The 19590-nt window shown below is 39.6% G+C and overlaps 1 protein-coding gene and 1 pseudogene across 1 annotated transcript in view; one reads left to right on the forward strand and one right to left on the reverse strand.

Annotated features, from left to right (window-relative positions):
• The window catches only part of TENT4B (terminal nucleotidyltransferase 4B), a 56964-nt gene that overhangs the window by 14371 nt on the left and 23003 nt on the right, over nucleotides 1-19590 (forward strand). The gene's annotated exons all lie outside the window — the stretch shown is intronic.
• On the reverse strand, nucleotides 11109-11835 carry LOC136140970 (large ribosomal subunit protein eL21-like; annotated as a pseudogene).

A 19590-nucleotide genomic window follows, 5' to 3' on the forward strand; every position in this document is an offset into this window, starting at 1 on the left:
AACCATTGCCAAGATCACAAAAATTGACCCCTATTTTGCCTTTTAAGAGTCTTACAGTTTTAGCTCTTAAATTTAGGTCTTTGATCCATTTTGAATTCACTTTTGCATATGGTGTGAGGTAGAGGTCTAGGTTCATTCTTTTGCCTGTGGATATGGGGTTGTTCCAGCACCATTTATTAAAGATCATTCTTTCTCCATAAATTGTCTTGCCACATGGTTATTTCTTGAGGATAAAGTTTTAGACTGGAGAATGTTTATATCTTTTAAGGCTTTTGCCAAATTTTCCTGTGGAAAGATTGGATCAGTTTACCCTTACATTAGCAGTGTGCAAGAGTCCGAATTTTCCCTAAACCTTCACCAATGCTACATGTTACAAATAAAAGCAAATACCAATACAAAAGGAAACATTTTTGGCCAATTTTACAGGTAAAAAATAGCATTTTACTGGTTTCATTTGCACATGCCTTCACATTAATTGGCTATTTTTCTTTTCAATTTCTTATTTCCCTTGCCTGTCTTTTTTTAATTGGAGTATAATTGCTTTACAATGTTGTGTTAGTTTCTGCTGTACAATGAAGTGAATCAGCTATATGTATGCCTATATCCTCTCCCTCTTGGACCTCCCTGCCACCCCCGCCCCCCCGGCTCCATCCCACCCATCTAGGTTGTCATGGAGCACCAAGCTGAGCTCCCTGTGCTATACAGCAGGTTCCCACTAGCTATCTGTTTTACATGTGGTAGTGTTTTTATGTCAAACCTAATCTCCCAATTCATTCCATCTACCCCTTTTCCCCTCTGTCCACATATCCGTTCTCTATGTCTACGTCTCTATTCCTGCCCTACAAATAGGGTGTTTGTACCATTTTTCTAGATTCCACATATATGCGTTAATATACGATTTTGTTTTGCTCTTTCTGGCTTACTTCACTCTGTATGACAGACTCTAGGTCCATCCACATCTCTGCAAATGACCCAGTTTCGTTCCTTTTTCTTGGAGATGTTGGTCTTATTTATAAGAGCCCTTGTTCTGTCCTATTACAAATACATGTAATTTTTAATTCTAATTTTATGATTTATAAATAGCTTTTATTAGGATATCATTTATATATAATAAATTCACCCATTTAAATTGTACAGATAGGTGACTTTTGGAAATATATACAGTTGTGTGACCACAACAATCAAAATGTAGGAAGAAGATATAGAACATTTCCATCACTCAGAAAGTACCCTCATGCCCGTTACAGTCAGTTGCTTTACCCCATCGCTTCCCCTGAGCAACCACTTTTGCCTTTTCTAGGGTTTTGAATAAATGGAATTCTATATGCTGGGCAGTCTTTTGTGCCTGACTTCTCTGAGCATGATGTTTTGGAGATTCATGCATATTGTGTGTAATATAGTGTTCTTTGTTACTTTTTAATGCCGAGTAGCATTTTTATTGTATGGATCTATCACAATATGTTCATCCATTCTTTATGACATATAGATTTTGTAAACATGTCCTCTGCTTTTCGTTCTTTATTACTTGTTGATTTTGCGACTCATCTCCAAACAGACCAGGATGATCCACACGGTTTTTTGGTTGGATAATCTACTGCTGTATGCAAGCCACTGCACTAGGCTTTTTGTGGGAAGTAAAGACAGTAAAACATTCTCTGCCTTCTAAGAAATTATGGTCTGGTTGGATAAACTGGATAAGGTGGAGATGTTGCTTTTGACTAGTGAGGTAAGGGCAAACTTTGAGAAGAGTAGAGATTTTTTGCTAATGTTTTGAAAGATTGGTTAGGTTGTGGAGGGTTGGAAAGGAAAAATTGGTTATACAGGTTTCATATGACAATCCCTAAAAGGATAGGTTAGATATACAGTGGTCCCTGGGTATCCATAGGGGATTGGTTCCAGGATGGATACCAAAACACGGGGATGCTCAAATCCCTTAAATAAAATGGTGCAGTGCAAGGAATACAGTTGGCCCTCCGTATCTGTGGGGTTTGCATCTGAGGAATCAACCGACCTCGGATTGAGATTTTGATCTGTGGTTGGTTGATTGTTTGGATGTGAAACCCATGGGTACGGAGGGCTGACTGTGTAGTATTTAGCATAATCGAGATAGATGGGGAGCAGCATCTACTATGATGGGCTATAATGGTTTATCTTTCTTAGAGAAATTTGAGATCTGAAATTACTGTACTTCATTTTTTTTTTTTTTTTTTTTTTTTTTTTTTGCGGTACGCGGGCCTCTCACTGCCGTGGCCTCTCCCATTGCGGACCACAGGCTCCGGACGCGCAGGCTCAGCAGCCGTGGCTCAGGGGACCAGCCGCTTCGCGGCATGTGGGATCTTCCCGGACCGGGGCACGAACCCGTGTCCCCTGCATCGGCAGACGGACTCTCAACCACTGCGCCACCAGGGAAGCCCTCTACTTCATTTTTTAAAACATTTTTATTATGGAGAATCACAAGCGGTATGAAAGTACACAGAATAGATAATGAACTTCCATGTACTCATCACACAACTTCAACAGTCATCATCAACCCGTGGCCAAACTCAATTCACTTGCATGCCAGTCCATTTCCACCCCACATTATTTTGAAGCAAATTCCAGATGTCGCATCCTTTTATATAAACCTTTCTGTATGCATGCGTCTCTAGATAAGGACTTAAAAAGAAACCATAGGGCTTCCCTGGTGGCGCAGTGGTTGAGTGTCCGCCTGCCGATGCAGGGGACGCGGGTTCGTGCCCCGGTCTGGGAAGAGCCCACATGCCGCGGAGCGGCTGGGCCCGTGAGCCGTGGCCGCTGAGCCTGCGGGTCCGGAGCCTGTGCTCTGCAACGGGAGAGGCCACAACAGTGAGAGGCCCGCGTACCGCAAAAAAAAAAAAAAAAAAAAAAAGAAACCATAATCGTGATACTATTATTACACCTGAATAAGTTAACAATAATTCCTTAGTTACCTCAAATACCCAATGTTTATATTTCCCCAATTGTGCCATAATTTTTTTTTAACAGTTTGTTCAAATCAGAATCCAAATGAGTTTCTTGCATTGCTGTTGGTTGAAATGCCTTTTTAATCTTTTAATCAACAGCTTTGTCTGCTGTCTGTTTTCCCCCCATTAATTTATTTGTTGAAGAAGCTGGGGTGTTTTTCCTATAGATTTTTCTACTTTCTGAGTTTTGCTAATTGCATTCCTGTGGTGTCAATTTAATATGTTCTGTGTCCCCCTGTATTTTCTATAAATTTGTAATTAGATCTAGAGGCTTGTTTAGATTTGTTGTTGTTGTTTTCTGCAAGAATACTTCATAGAGGGTGGTGTGTACTTTTCCCAGGACACATATAGTATCTGAATGTCTTTATTTTTGTGATATTAGTAGCCATTAATGATCATTGCCTATAAATATTAGTTCATTATTAGAGTTGTAAACGTGGGATCTTCTTATTCTCTTGATCCTTTATCATTTATTAGCTGAAATACTCCTAAAAGGAGAAACTTTTCCTCCTCAACCATTTGGTTGTCCTGAGGGTACGGTTCCCATAGGGAAAACAGGATAAGAGTGAGAAAGGGGATATAACTTTTAACTAGCTCTGTTAATGAGCTGTCATCCCTCAGGAAAGAGAAGCAAGGTGGGCTGCAGGAAGCTGAAGTGGGCTTTGGGCCGACTAGTGCCTGGTGTGTGGAAGAGGAAGTAGTGAACTGTACGTGACCTTTGGTCGGTGGCTGGGACTGTCAGGGGAGCCCTTGGCCCACAGGCACACCTGACCTTTGCTTTCAGCTTGTGGTAGCTGAAGAAAACCATGATGGATGTAGTGGTCTGTGAGCCTCTGCTCAGGAGACAGAATTCTCACAGCCTTAACTTGACAACCAGAGTAATACATTTATTTTTCCTTTAAATTGAACTTGGATTATGTTTCTTCATCTTGTGCTAATATTCTTTAACCTTAGGCTAAAGAATGCTGTAACCCATACAGCATTATAGGAAGGATTCCTACCGGGAGTAAATGTTTAACACTTTACCTCCAATCAAATACTTTTTTTAAAGGTTACTATTTACGTATAAAAGCCATGTAGCAAGGTGTGTAAAGGAAGGGCAGTATGACCTCTGTAAAGGAAGGCTCCAAGATGATGACGTGAATCGAGCCTCAAGATCATGGTTTGGCTTCAGCTTCCTTAGGAGTTTGTGGTCGCCCCTCTGGGGAGTCAGTAGGCAGGGAAAACTGTGAGACCTGGGCAAAGTGGAGATATTCATGGACATTTCTGTTCTGAAGTAGCTGGTTCCTCTTTCCTTCCCCAAGAGCCGTGTGTGTGTGTGTGTGTGTGTGTGTGTGTGTGTGTGTGTGTTTTATGTATATATTTATGTGTGTATGTGTGTGTATATGATTTTTTCTTGAGCAGTTTTACGTTTACAGAAAAATTGAACAGAAAGTACAGAGTTCTCATATACTCCCTCACTTCCCCACTCCCACCCCAGTTCCTCTATAATTAATATATTGTATTTATTGTATTTGTTACAATTGATGGGCCATATGTTGATACATTATGACTAATTAAAGTCCATAGTTTACTGTTAGGTTTCACTCTTTGTGTTGTACATTCTGTGGATTTGGCAAATGTATATAATGACTTGTATCCATCATTATACAGAATGATATCACGCAGAATAGTTTCACTGCCCTAAAAATCCTGTGTTCTACCTGTTCATCTCTCTCTCCCCCTGAGCCCCTGGCAACCACTGATCTTTTTATTGTCTCCATTGTTTTGTGTTTTCCAGAATGTTATATAGTTGGAATCATACAGTATGTGACCATTTCAGATTGTCTGCTTTCCCTTAGCAGTATGCATTTAAGGTTTCTCTGTATCTTTTCCTGGCTTGATAGCTCATTTTTATTGCTGAATAGTACTCCATTGTATGGATGTACCACAGCTTATGTATCCAATTACCTGCTGAAGGACATCTTGGTCATTCCAGGTTTGGGCAGTTCTGAATAAAGCTGTTATATGCATCTGTGCGCAGGTTTTTGTGTGAACATAAGTTTTCAGCTCCTTTGGGTTAATACCAAGGAGTGTGAGATTCCTGGATGGATGGTAAGAGTATATTAAGTTCTGTAAGAAACTACCAAGCTGTCTTCCAAAGTGGCTGTTCCATTTTGCATTCCCACCAGCAATGAATGAGAGTTCTTGTTGCTCCACATCCTCTCCAGCATTTGGTGTTGTCAGTGTTTTGGATTTTGGCCATTCTAATAGGTGTATAGTGGTATATCATTGTTTTAATTTGCAGTTCCCTAATGACATATGATGTCAGGTATCTTTTCTTATACTTGTCATCTGTATTTTCTTTGGTGAGGTGTCTCCTCAGGTATTTTGCTTTTTTTTTTTTTTCTAACTGAAGTATAGGTGACTTACAGTATTGTATTAATTTCAGGTGTACCGCATAGAATTTGATATTTTTATAGATGATACTCCATGTTTTGCTCATTTGTAAGTTAGGTTATTTCTTTCTTTTTTTTAAAATTAATTAATTAATTTATTTTTGCTGTGTTGGGTCTTCATTTTTGCGCGAGGGCCTTCTCCAGTTGGGGCGAGCGGGGGCCACTCTTCATCGTGGTGCGCAGGCCTCTCACTATCGCGACTTCTCTTGTTGCGGAGCACGGGCTCCAGACGCACAGGCTCAGTAGTTGTGGCGCACGGGCTTAGTTGCTCCGCGGCATGTGGGATCTTCCCAGACCAGGGCTCGAACCCACGTCCCCTGCATTGGCAGGGGGCTCTCAATCACTGCGCCACCAGGGAATCCCTTTCTTCTTTTTTAATATTTGCATTCAGTGGTATAAATCTTACTCTATGTACTGCTTTCCCTGCATGTCACAAGTTTTGATAAGTTATATTTCCACTTTCATTTAGTTAGGACTATCTCTTGAGACAACTTCTTTGACCCAAGTTTTAATTTCCCAATTATTTAGTCTCCAAGTATTGCATATTTAATCTTCAAATATTATATTTGGGATTTTCCAGCTATTTTTAAGTTACTGATTTCTCGTTTAATTCCATTGAGGTCTGAGAGTATACTTTGTATGATTTAAAATTTTTTAAGGTGTGTTTTATGGCCCAGAATGTGATCTGCTTACAGGTCTTTCCCCCACACCCCAAGAAATGTGATGATGTAAGGTTCTCTCATTTTTATTGTATGTGACTTCAAAGTAACATACAGTTAAAAAAAAAAAAATCAGAATGAAGCAACCCAAGTGTTCATTGATGGATGAATGGGTAAACAAGATGTTGTAATATACACACAATGTAATATCATTCAGCTTTATAAGGGAAGGAAATTGACACATGCTACGGACATGGGTGAAACTTAAGGAAGTGCTAAGTGAAAAAAAAGCCAGTCACAAAGGACAGAATTGAATGAGATTCTACTTCTATGAGATACCTAGGGAGTAGTTAAATTCATAGAGACAGAAAGTAGAACAGTGACTGCTAGGGGTTTGGGGGCGGGGGAGAAGAGAATGGGAGTTAGTGTTTAATGGGTACAGAGTTTCATTAGGGGAAGATTAAAAAGTTGTGGAGGGCTTCCCTGGCGGCGCAGTGGTTGAGAGTCCGCCTGCCGATGCAGGGGACACGGGTTCGTGCCCCGGTCCGGAAAGATCCCACATGCCGCGGAGCGGCTTGGCCTGTGAGCCATGGTCGCTGAGCCTGTGCGTCCAGAGCCTGTGCTCCGCAGCGGGAGAGGCCACAGCAGTGAGAGGCCCGCATACCGCAAAAAAAAAAAAAAAAAAAAAAAAAGTTGTGGAGCACACACTGCAACTACGGAAGACCGCGTGCTTTAGGGCCTGCATGCTGCAACTACTGAGCCCGTGAGCCACAGCTACTGAAGCCTGTGCGCCTAGAGTTCGTGCTCTGCAACAAGAGAAGCCACCGCAACGAGAAGCCTGCACACCGCAACAAAGAGTAGCCCCTGCTCACCGCAACTAGAGGAAGCCCGCACACAGCAATGAAGACCGAACGCAAACAAAAAAAGAAAAAAAACAAGTTCTGAAGCAAAGTTTCAGTTATGCATAAACAAGTTTTGAAGATCTATACAGCATGGTGCCTATAACTAATAGTACTATATTGTATACTATAATATGCTAAGAGGGTATGTCTTTTGTTACATATTCTTACCACACACATTAAAAAAGTAAATAAAGGGGGCAGGAGGAAACTTTTGGGAGGTGCTGGATATGTTTTTGGCCTTGATGGTTGGTGATAGTTTTACAAGTATGGTTATATTATGTGTCAGTCATACTTCAGTAAAGTGGTTTAAAAAAGAAAGTGCTATAGATGGATAGTAGTGATAGTTTCACAAGATGTGTATGTCTTTTTTTGTTTTTTTAGCGTCTTTATTGGAGTATAATTGCTTTACAGTGGTGTGTTAGTTTCTGCTTTATAACAAAGTGAATCAGCTATACATATACATATATCCCCATAACTCTTCCCTCTTGCATCTCCCTCCCTCCCGCCCTCCCTATCCCGCCCCTCTAAGTGGTCACAAAGCACTGAGCTGATCTCCCTTTGCTATGCCGCTGCTTCCCACTAGCTGTCTATTTTACATTTGGTAGTGTAAATATGTCCATGCTACTCGCTCACTTTGTCCCAGCTTACCCTTCCCCCTCCCCGTGTTCTCAAGTCCATTTTCTAGTAGGTCTGCGTCTTTATTCCCATCCTGCCTCTAGGTTCTTCATGACCTTTTTTTTTTTTTTAGATTCCATATATATGTGTTAGCATACGGTATTTGTTTTTCTCTTTCTGACTTACTTCACTCTGTATGACAGTCTCTCGGTCCATCCACCTCACTACAAATAAATCAATTTCGTTTCTTTTTATGGCTGAGTAGATGTGTATGTCTTAATGCCATAGAACTGCACACTTAAAAATGGTTAAAATGGGGCTTCCCTGGTGGCGCAGTGGTTGGGAGTCCGCCTGCTAATGCAGGGGACGCGGGTTCGTGCCCCGGTCCGGGAGGATCCCGCATGCCGCGGAGCGGCTGGGCCTATGAGCCATGGCTGCCGAGCCTGTGCATCCGGAGCCTGTGCTCCGCAGCGGGAGGGGCCACAGCGGTGAGGGGCCTGCGTACCGCAAAAAAAAAAAAAAAAAAAAAAAAAAAAAAAAAAAAAAAAAATGGTTAAAATGGTAAAAAAAAAAAAAAAAAAATGGTTAAAATGGTAAATTTTATGCATGTTTTAACCACAGTTTTTAAAAATGGGAAAAAATTTCCTTTAATCAGAACATTGACAAAGAAAAGGTTGAATTATTTTTAAAATTTCTTTATTCCAAATGTATGTATTTATTTTTATAGTTTTATTTATTTATATCTTTTTATTATTTTTTTAAATAGATCTTTATTGGAGTATAATTGCTTCACAATACTGTGTCAGTTTCTGTTGTACAACAAAATGAATCAGCCATATGCATACATATATCCCCCTATCCCCTCCCTCTTGAGCCTCCTCCCCACCCTCCCTATCCCACCCCTCTAGGTTGTTGCAAAGCACCGAGCTGATCTCCCTGTGCTATGCGGCTGCTTCCCACTAGCTAACTATTTTACATTCGGTAGTGTATATATATACGTCGATGCTACTCTCACTTCACCCCAGCTTACCCCCACACCCCGCCCCGTGTGCTCAAGTCCATTCTTTATGTCCGTGTCTTTATTCCTGCCCTGCCACTAGGTTCATCAGTACCTTTTTTTTTTTTTTTTTTACGGTACTTGGGCCTCTCACTGTTGTGGCCTCTCCCATTGCGGAGCACAGGCTCCAGACGCACAGGCTCAGCGGCCATGGCTCACGGGCCTAGCCGCTCCGCGGCATGTGGGATCTTCCCGGACCGGGGCACAAACTCGTGTCCCCTGCATCGGCAGGCGGATTCTCAACCACTGCGCCACCAGGGAAGCCCAGTACCATTTTTTTTTCTTTAGATTCCATATATATGCATTAGCATATGGTATTTGTTTTTCTGTTTCTGACTTCACTCTGTATGACAGATATTGAGCTCCATGAGCTGTTTGTATATTTTGGAGATTAATTCTTTGTCTGTTTCCTTTGCAAGTATTTTCTCCCATTCTGAGGGTTGTCTTTTTGTCTTGTTTAGGTTTCCTTTGCTGTGCAAAAGCTTTTAAGTTTAATTAGGTCCCATTTGTTTGTTTTTATTTTCATTACTCTAGGAGGTGGGTCAAAAAAAATCTTGCTGTGATTTATGTCAAAGATTGTTTTTCCTATGTTTTCCTCTAAGAGTTTTATAGTGTCTGGTCTTACACTTAGGTCTTTAATCCATTTGGAGTTTATTTTTGTGTATGGTGTTAGGTAGTGTTCTAATTTCATTCTTTTACAAGTAGCTGTCCAGTTTTCCCAGCACCACATATTGAAGAGGTTGTCTTTTCTCCATTGTATGTTCTTGCCTTCTTTGTCATAAATTAGGTGACCATATGTGTGTGGGTTTATCTCTGGGCTTTCTATCCTATTCCATTGATCTATATTTCTGTTTTTGTGCCAGTACCATACTGTCTTGATTACTATAGCTTTGTAGTATAGTTTGAAGTCGGGGAGCCTGATTCCTCCAGCTCCGTTTTTCTTTCTCAAGATTGCTTTGGGTATTCAGGGTCTTTTGTGTTTCCATACGAATTGTAAAATTTTTTGTTCTAATTCTGTGAAGAATGTGATTGGTAGTTTGATAGGGATTGCATTGAATCTGTAAATTTCTTTGGGTAGTAGAGTCATTTTCACAATGTTGATTCTTCCAATCCAAGAACATGGTATATTTCTCCATCTGTTTATGTCATCTTTGATTTCTTTCATCAGTGTTTTAGTTTTCTGAGTACAAGTCTTTCGCCCCCTTAGATAGGTTTATTCCTAGGTATTTTATTCTTTTTGTTGCGATGGTAAATGGGATTGTTTCCTTAATTTCTCTTTCTGATTTTGTGTTGTTAGTATATAGGAATGCCAGAGATTTCTGTGCATTAATTTTGTATCCTGCAACTTTACCAAATTCATTGATTACCTCTAGTAGTTTTCTGGTGGCATCTTTAGGATTCTCCATGTATAGTATCATGTCATCTGCAAACAGTGACAGTTTTACTTCTTCTTTTCCAATTTGTATTCCTTTTATATCTTTTTCTTCTCTGATTGCCGTGGCTAGGACTTCCAAAACTATGTTGAATAATAGTGGTGAGAGTGGACATCCTTGTCTTGTTCTTGATCTTAGAGGAAATGCTTTCAGTTTTTCACCATTGAGAATGATGTTTGCTGTGGGTTTGTCGTATATGGCCTTTATTATGTTGAGGTAGGTTCCCTCTATGCCCGTTTTCTGGAGAGTTTTTAATCATAAATGGGTGTTGAATTTTGTCAAAAGCTTTTTCTGTGTCTATTGAGATGATCATAGGGTTTTTATTTCTTAATTTATTAATATGGTATATCACATTGATTGATTTGTGTATATTGAAGAACCTTTGCATCCCTGGGATAAATCCCACTTGATCATGGTATATGATCCTTTTAATGTGCTGTTGGATTCTGTTTGCTAGTATTTTGTTGAGGATTTTTGCATCTATGTTCATCAGTGATATTGGCCTGTAGTTTTCTTTTTTTGTGGTATTTTTTTCTGGTTTTGGTATCAGGGTGATGGTGTTTTCGTAGAATGAATTTGGGAGTGTTCCCCCCTCAGCAATCTTTTGGAAGAGTTTGAGAAGGAGCAGTGTTAGCTCTTCTCTAAATGTTTGATAAAATTCACCTGTGAAGCCATCTGGTCCTGGACTTTTGTTTGTTGGAAGATTTTTTTTTTTAACCTTTAATTCATTTATTTTAAATCCTTTGTTCATAGGAATTTAGAGACTATTTTCAAACTAGTACAAATATTTTATAAGTAATATCTAGCAGTTTATTAACTAGTGGAGTATACTGCACAACAAACTACCTCACATCTTTCAGGAAGAAAACCCCCTAAATTTGAAACGTAAAAAGATGTCACCCACTGAATTTGGACACAGTTAAAATGTGCTTTAATATTTGTTTGGAGGAGGGGGGTCACACACTTCTACTCAATTAAGAGAAACATTTATACAGTCCAGGTCTTCAATTTTCTTTACACCCATCATGCCATGAATTCATAGGGAATGGGCTCTAACAGTTCAGGATCCTTTCCATTGGTTTTCACAAAGTGTGCTTCTCTGGGTGGAGCAGGCTGGCGCTTCAGTTGACCCCAAGTACCTTTCTATTTGGCTTCCTTCTTTTTCTGATCATTTTCCTTCACCCGTTTCAGCTGTCTCGGCTCCTTGAGTGCTTAGTATGCTCGATACGCACATTAATTCTCTTGGCAAGAATCTTGCCCTTAACTTGTTTGTTTACAATGATGCCAACAGCATGCTGGGTAACATTGTAGACTCTCCCAGTTTTGCCATGGTAACATTTCTGGGGTATTCCTTTTTTTTTTTTTTTTTTTTTGCGGTATGCGGGCCTCTCACTTCTGTGGCCTCTCCCGTTGCAGAGCACAGGCTCCGGACACGCAGGCTCAGCGGCCATGGATCACGGGCCCAGCCGCTCCAAAGCACGTGGGATCCTCCCGAACCGGGGCACGAACCCGTGTCCCTGCATCGGCAGGTGGACTCTCAACCACTGTGCCACCAGGGAAGCCTGGGGTATAACTTTTTGAACAGTGTCCAGATATCTACAGTATCACCTTTCTTGTAGATTCGCATGTATGTGGCCAACGGAACAACTCCATATTTTCTTTTTTTTTTTTTTTTTTTTCCATATTTTCTAAAGGGCCTGGAGAACATGTAGAGGGTGCCCCTCCTCTTTCCCTTTGTGTTGATCATTTTGGCGAATTACTGGAAGATGGTGGTTCCGGCCGAAAAGCTGTTGGAAGATTTTTAATTACAGTTTCAATTTCATTGTTTGTGATGGGTCTGTTTATATTTTCTATTTCTTTCTGGTTCAGTCTTGGAAATCTGTACCGTTCCAAGAATTTGTCCATTTCTTCGTGGTTGTCCATTTTATTGGCATATAGTTGTTTGTAGTAGTCTCTTATACTCCTTTGTAATTCTGCAGTGTCAGTTGTGATTTCACCTTTTTCATTTCTTTTTTTTTTTTTCATTTCTAATTTTACTTATTTGCGTCCTCTCCCTTTTTTTCTTGATGAGTCTGGCTAAGGGTTTATCACTTTTGTTTATCTTCTCAAAGAACCAGCTTTTAGTTTTATTGATCTTTGCTATTGTTTTCTTCGTTTCTATTTCATATATTTCTGCTCTGATCTTTATGATTTCTTTCCTTCTACTGACTTGGGGTTTTTTTTGTTCTTCTTTCTCTAGTTGCTTTAGGTGTAGGATTATATTGTTTATTTTGATAGTTTTATTTATTTATTTGTTTAATTTTTAAAGAAATATTTATTTGGTTGCGTTGGGTCTTAGTTGTGGCTCGCAGGCTCCTTACTTGCAGCTCCAGGGCTCCTTAGTTGTGGCTCACGGGCTCCTTAGTTGTGGCATGCAAACTCTTAGTTGCAGCATGCATGTGGGATCTAGTTCCCCAACCAGGGATTGAACCTGGGCCCCCTGCATTGGGAGCGTGGAGTCTTATCCACTGCGCCACCAGGGAAGTCCCTGTATTTATTTTGAGACTTATGTGACTAGTTTAATTTTCACTTGTGATTGATCTGATAGAATCTAATTAGGTTCAGTTAGGATTTCTTATGGTGTGATGATGAATAGAATTTTTGTGTAGATTAGCATAAAATTATATGTATGATGAATCTGATACTCGCAGAAGATATTCATGCATTTATTTAAGGGCACTCTGCTTATGGACTTGATTGATTTGTGGCCATATGGTAGAATGATCATGGGGTTTGAGATCAGAGGATCTTCGGAGGTCATTTATTCCAGTCCTTTAAAAAATTGATAATTTGAACCTCAGAGAGGTTAAATGACTTTACCAAGTTTCAAGTTAGTGGAGTGACTTTATCTTTAGTTGAAACCAGGGCTTCTTACTAGCCCTAGTCTATAATGGATCTTAGTTATAGAGAATCTGGTCCTGTTAGCCTAACTCTGTGATTTCAAATAAAACTGGGGGTTGGTGTTTCAGCTCCTCTGCTGGCTGCCACTGCGTTTCCTATGGCCCATGCAGATAATGGTGTTCTGCTTCCTGAGCTGGAGAAGAGCAACGCCTAAACCAGTTACTTCAACACAGGGTTCTCAATCTGAGGAAGTTAAAAAAGAGAGTTGATGACGGGAACCCACTCCTCAGAGATTCTGATTTAATAGGTCTGCAGTGGGTGGTGGCTCTCACGTCATATTTAAAAAATAATAATCGTATGCAGCACGGGTTGAGAGGTACTGCTTAAAACCCACTTTTAGAGCGTGGGTTCCCAAATCCGGCTAAGTATCAGAATCCCTTGGACCCCCTTGCTATAAGAGGGGTTCCTTGTTGAGGCGGGAGATGAGATGCTGGAAGTCCTCCGAAATTATGCTCAAAATGGAATAGCTTTGCCTTCCCACTAACTTTTCTGTATTGATTGAAACCAGACCAAGTGAATGAAACAACTTCAAAATAGTTATGTGGGCAGCAGACGTCATCTTAATGAGGTGAAGTTTGGCTAAGGCTTTGTAACACTATCGTTTTTTGGATGAAAAGTAAAAACGCTTATTAAGGAGTTTGAGATTATGTGTAAGATTTTTTAAAAATTTGGTCTCGTACTAAAAGTGCTTTTTTCCTTTTTTTTTTTTTTTTGGCGAGGAGGGTGTCTGGGGTTGTTTTTAAGGAAGGAAACATATTTACATTGTTGGAGAGGTACAGAGGGAAGTGTGTTTTTGTATTTAAATGTGAAGACAGGGCACCTTCAATGCCCTTTATCAGTTAGACCCAAACCACCTGTGTTCATACAGATTTGAATTCCCTTAGTGGAATATTAGATAAATCACATGCAAGTTATGATCCAGAGATTTTTCTTAAATTATAATTATGGAAATAAGGCATGAATTTATTCTCCTTGTAAAAACTCAAAACGTTACAGAAAAGTCAGGAGTCTCCTTTGACCACCATTCTTATTCTTAGCTCCAGCCTCTTCTTCAGAGGTAGTGATTGTTTCCAGTGTCCTGTGGATCCTCCCAGAACTTTTCCTACTGGGTGGACTTTATTTTGTAAATTTTGGTTTTTTCCAAATAATGTATCTTGGAAATTTTTTCGTGTCAGTTCACGTGCTGTGTAGAATTCAACTGTGTAGTTGTACCATAATTTTTAAAGCCATTTTCCTCCTGGTGAGCACAAATGTTGTTTCCACTGTTTCCTATTCCAGTGCTGCAGTGAACATTCTTGTGGATGCCTCTGTGTGCACACGTGCTGTGATTGCTGGGGCAAAATGCTAAATTGTCCTCCAGCCAGGTCATGCTGCAGAAGTGTTGAGGAGGGGAACTCAGGAGAATTTTCTGGACTTCATTGAATTTGCAAATATTTCAGTGAAGACACACAAGTAGCAGAGCAATTTTTTTGTTTATAATTGTCAAAAATTTGAGGAGTGTTTTGGGTTTGCTCCGCAGACCCTGAATGTCTTCATGCCCAGTGCCATTGTGCTGGCTGCTGACTTGGAAATAGTTTATAAAAAACGCTGAATTAGGTTAGTGATGTGAAGATGATTAACAGATAATGGTAGCCAGAATAATTGTGTCAAAACAGCAAGAAATATCAAGAGAATTTGATGAGTTCTGCATTTTCTTTGGTGCTTGCCTTTCATAATAGTGTTAGAAACTTTACGTTGTATATTCAGTAATTTGTATTGTATATTTGATCAACTTGACTGTACAATAACAACAAATATGCCACTTCAAAGAAGCTCTTCATTAAAAATTATCAACTAATATTAGTCTCCATAAACTCTTATTTAAGTGTCATTGTAAAAGATCCATTTAAAAATATACAATTTTCTTCTACTTGAAAGATCTTATTGCTTCTCCTAGTTTACATTTTGCATGGTCTTTTCCGTGTATTTATATAGTCTACGATGCAGTGTTTTTTGGAGAGGGTAGACCATATTTTCCTACATAACTATATACCAGGGTTTACTAAAGCACGCCCTTGTTATTGGACATCTAAGTTGCTTTTCATTTTCTGTTGTGAATAAAGCATGAGAAACATACTTATAAGTGTTGTTTACTTTTGAGCCAGTTTCTCCATCTGTGAAGGTTAACAGTGAATGAGGGAAACTGTTACAGCTTTTCTGAAGGCTCCCAGGCTCCTACCCTGCACCCCCTACCCCCAAGTAGATTTGGGCTTTATCCGTTTACTTATTTTTGTCATGGAATAGTGGTTGTGAGATTTTTGCCTCATGAGTTTGTTGGTGTGTGTGTTTGTTTGTTGAGGTATGTGTAAATGTGTTGGCTGTATTATTATTCTACTTTGAAGTTTCTAGTGTGTTAATGTTCTGATTTTTCTCACGCGTATCACTTTCTTATCTGAAAGTGAGGTAATAATGAACTTGGCACCACTGAATTAGAACATTGGCAGTTTGTCCTTGACCAGAAGATCATATGCCCAGGAAAGAGGTAATTACATGAGGGATTCAGCAGTTCCAGAAATGGGTGGTTGTGTCTTCCAATGGAGAATGTCAAAGACTTATTCAGATTTATATAACTTTCCATAAAATGAGACAAGACTCCCTAAGTAATGGTAAACTTAAGGACATATAATATATGCTCATTGTTAGGGAAGTTAATGGTGAAAAGAGTTTTTGTTTTTGTTTTTTCGTTTTTGACTTCTGTGGATGCTTGAGGATTATCCTGTGAAACCAGCAGTGCCCAGGAGGGAGCTGAGGTGGGCAGGCGCAGATTCATGGACTCTCTAATGACGTGTAGAGAAGCTATTGGGACTCTCAGATTAGATTGATGTTGCGTTAAAAGTTCTGAATGCCTTAGATACATGTTGACCCTGGGATCCCTAGGTCCTTTTTGGGTCTTTCAGTATTTCAAAAAGCGTTAACAATTTGCCTGTTACCTTGGTCCATGTGCTAAGTAAAATGTCAAGTTGTTTTGTTTTGGGTTTGTGTTAAGTCATTTACCACCTGGATATACAAGTCTCCTTTCTATTGACTTATAGACTCTCCTATTCCTCTTATTTTGCTTTGTGGCAACATACAAGTTGAGGCAGAATCTTTTGGGGTCTGTAATGGCAGCTTGTCCTTGTTTTTTCTCTTTTCCCTGATAATAGCCTCACTGAGATATGTACAGTTCAGATGTCTTTTAGTATATTCACAGAGGTGTGCAGCTATCATCAGAATAAGTTTTAGAATATTTTCATCACCCCCAAAACAAGCCTCATATCCACTAGCAGTTACTTTCTATCTCTACGGATTTGCTTATTTTGGGCATTTCATGTAAATGGAATTATATAGCTTAGGTGTCCTTTTGTGTGTGCCTTCTTTCACTTAGCGTGTTTTTAAGGTTCATCCATGTTGTAGTATGTATCATGCCTTTATGTGGCTGAATAACATTTCACTGTGTCCACATTTTGTTTATCCATTCATCAATTGATGGACACTTGGATTGTTTCCACTTTTTGGCTATTGTGAATAATGCTGTTATGAACAGCTTTTGCGTGGGTATACGTTTTCATTTCCCTTGGATAGATACCTAGGAGTGTTCCCTCTTTTGGTTCTTAGTGTCATTTTGAGCCTGGTGTACTTTTACATCTCCCATACTTACATGGAAATAGTGTCTTGGCTAAAAGAAAAAAAAAAGATCTAATTGTGTGTTGTGTGTGTGTGTGTGAGAGAGAGAGAGAGAGAGAGAGGGAGAGGGAGAGGGAGAGAGAGAGAAAGAATGACTATGAATGGCTCTAGGGTTATTTCTACCCTGATCTTATTTGTACACTTTTGATATAACTGGCAAAGTAGCAAAGCTCCAAGTTGCAGTTGCTTCCAAGTTCTGGCTTATTTGGGAATTTTTGCCTTTTATTGACAATTTTCAGTTACCTGCAGTAAGTAGTTATGAACCAGTTGTAACTGTATTACTACTAGCCTGGTATGAATTTAATTGTATGTAGAAATGCTGCAGTTTTTACATTAATTCTAATGGGAATTAGTGTTTTTTTTAACTTGCAATTTTGGAGGCAAGCAAAAATTGTAAGACCAATTATGGTCTCAGAGTGAGAGATAGAAAAGTCTGGCTAGTGAATGCTGATTGACAACTCTGACTGCTTGTTGATGGCAGCTTAGATCTATGGGGAGAGGGGAAGATGGGAAGTAGAAGGTGCTCTTGATGGTAAATTGGGAACGTGGCCTGTGTCTGGGCTGTCTGCTCATTCATTGTGTAGAATGGCTAAAGGAAGTTTTAATTCCTTATTATGTAAACTTTTGATTCTTAGTCATTTCAAATTTTTATGATTAATTATTTCAAACATATGTAGAGGATACAGAATAGCAATGAACCCCTGAGTACCCACCATCTGGATTTAACAAATTTGACTTTTTCCCTTTTTTCTCTCCCTCCCTTCCTTCTTTTCTTCCATTTTTTTTTTCTTTTTTTTCCTTTACATAAGGAATATAACTTTTCAGGTACACTTGAACACTGTTTGGCATACCTCCCATTTACCTCCCTCCTTTCCCAGAGGTAACCGCTCTTGCAACGCTGATGTTTTTATGCTTCTGTGTTTACATCCATAGCAATATATACCATTGGTGTCTATATTTTTAAACATTACATAAATGGTTTAATTTTTAATTCTAACTCTGTAGCAGTGTTTCTCAGATTAGGATCTTCATAAAATATTTTTGGCAGATATCCAGTGTTAGCTTAAGTTTTTCTTATTGTGATAAAATATACATAACATAAAATTTACCATTGTTAAGTATACAGTTCAGTGGCATTAAGTACATTCACATCACTGTCCAACCGTCACCACTATCAGTTTCCAGAATTTTTCGTCATTCCAAGCAGAAACTATCTACCCATTAAACTGTCACTCCCCTTTCCCCCCTCCCCTCCAGCCCCTGGTAACTAACCTCTGTTCTGCTTTCCCGCTGAATTTGCCTATTCTAGGTACTTCATATAAATGGAAACATACAATATTTGTCCTTTTGTGTCTGACTTATTGTTTCACTTAGCATAATGTTCTTAACATGCACGTTATGACATATATCAAAATATTCTTCGTTTTTATTTATTTATTTTATTTTTGTCGGTACGCGGGCCTCTCACTGTTGTGGCCTCTCCCGTTTGTGGAGCACAGGCTCCCGATGCGCAGGCTCAGCAGCCATGGCTCACGGGCCCAGCCGCTCCGCGGCATGTGGGATCTTCCCAGACTGGGGCATGAACCTGTGTCCCCTGCATCGGCAGGCGGACTCTCAACCACTGCGCCACCAGGGAAGCCCTATCCTTCGTTTTTAATGCCAACTAATATTCCACATTTTGTTTATCCACTCATCTGTTGATGGACATTTGGTTTGTTTCCACCTTTTGGCTATTGTGAATAATGCTATGAACATTGGTGTATAAATATCTTGAGTTTCTGCTTTCAGTTCTTCTGGGTTTATACCTAGGAGTGGAATTGCTGCATCATATGGTAATTCTACTTTTTAAGGAACTGCCACAGTTTTCCACCTGAGCTAATCATTTTATATTCCCACCCGCAATGCAGGAGGGTTCCGATTTTTCCACATTTCACCAACACTTGTTAATTTCTGTTTATTTGATAATAGCCATCCTAATGGGTTGAAGTAATCTGATGGTACTGATTTGCATTTCTCTAATGACTATTGATGTTGAGTATCTTTTCATGTGCTTATTGGTTATCCATAGTTCTTCTTTGGAGAAATGTCCATTCAAGTCCTTTGTCCATTTTTGAATTGGGATTTGATTTTGTTGTTGAATTGTAGGAGTTCTTTGTATATTTTGGATATTAATCCCTTATCAGATAGATGATTTGAAAATATTTTCTCCCATTCTGTTGGTTGTCTTTTCACTCTCTTTTTTTTTTTTTTTTTCCAGTACACGGGCCTCTCACTGTTGTGGCCTCTCCTGTTGCGGAGCACAGGCTCCAGATGCACAGGCTAAGTGGCCATGGCTCATGGGCCTAGCCGCTCTGCGGCATGTGGGATCTTCCCGGACCGGGGCACGAACCCGTGTCCCCTGCATCGGCAGGCGGACTCTCAACCATTGCGCCACCAGGGAAGCCCCCCAGCACCATTTTTTGAAAAGACTGTCCTTTCTCCATCGACTGCTCTTGGCACCCTAGCTTGAGTTATTTTTATTATAATGTAAGAATGCACACAAAGATAAATTTCTTATGCTTAAAAAAGGTTACAAAAACAAAACAACCAGGTAAATACAGATAAAATGACAGAATCAATAAAATTAAAATTAATTTATGGGACAGATGATGTTTTACACAGATCATATTGCTACTCTCAATGTAAATATGATATTGCCTGCTGTGGTGTTGGGAATGCACTGGAAATGCCTTTGGTACCTTGCCATGTGACAACTCAGTTCTCTCATCATTTTTCTCGATTCTGAAAACTGTAGAAATGTTCAGGGGTGCCGTTTGACCTTTACTTGGCATATATGTGTGATACATGTATCAGGTCTTACCCT

This window comes from Phocoena phocoena, chromosome 20 (assembly GCF_963924675.1).
Source record: "Phocoena phocoena chromosome 20, mPhoPho1.1, whole genome shotgun sequence".
Lineage (NCBI taxonomy): Eukaryota > Metazoa > Chordata > Mammalia > Artiodactyla > Phocoenidae > Phocoena > Phocoena phocoena.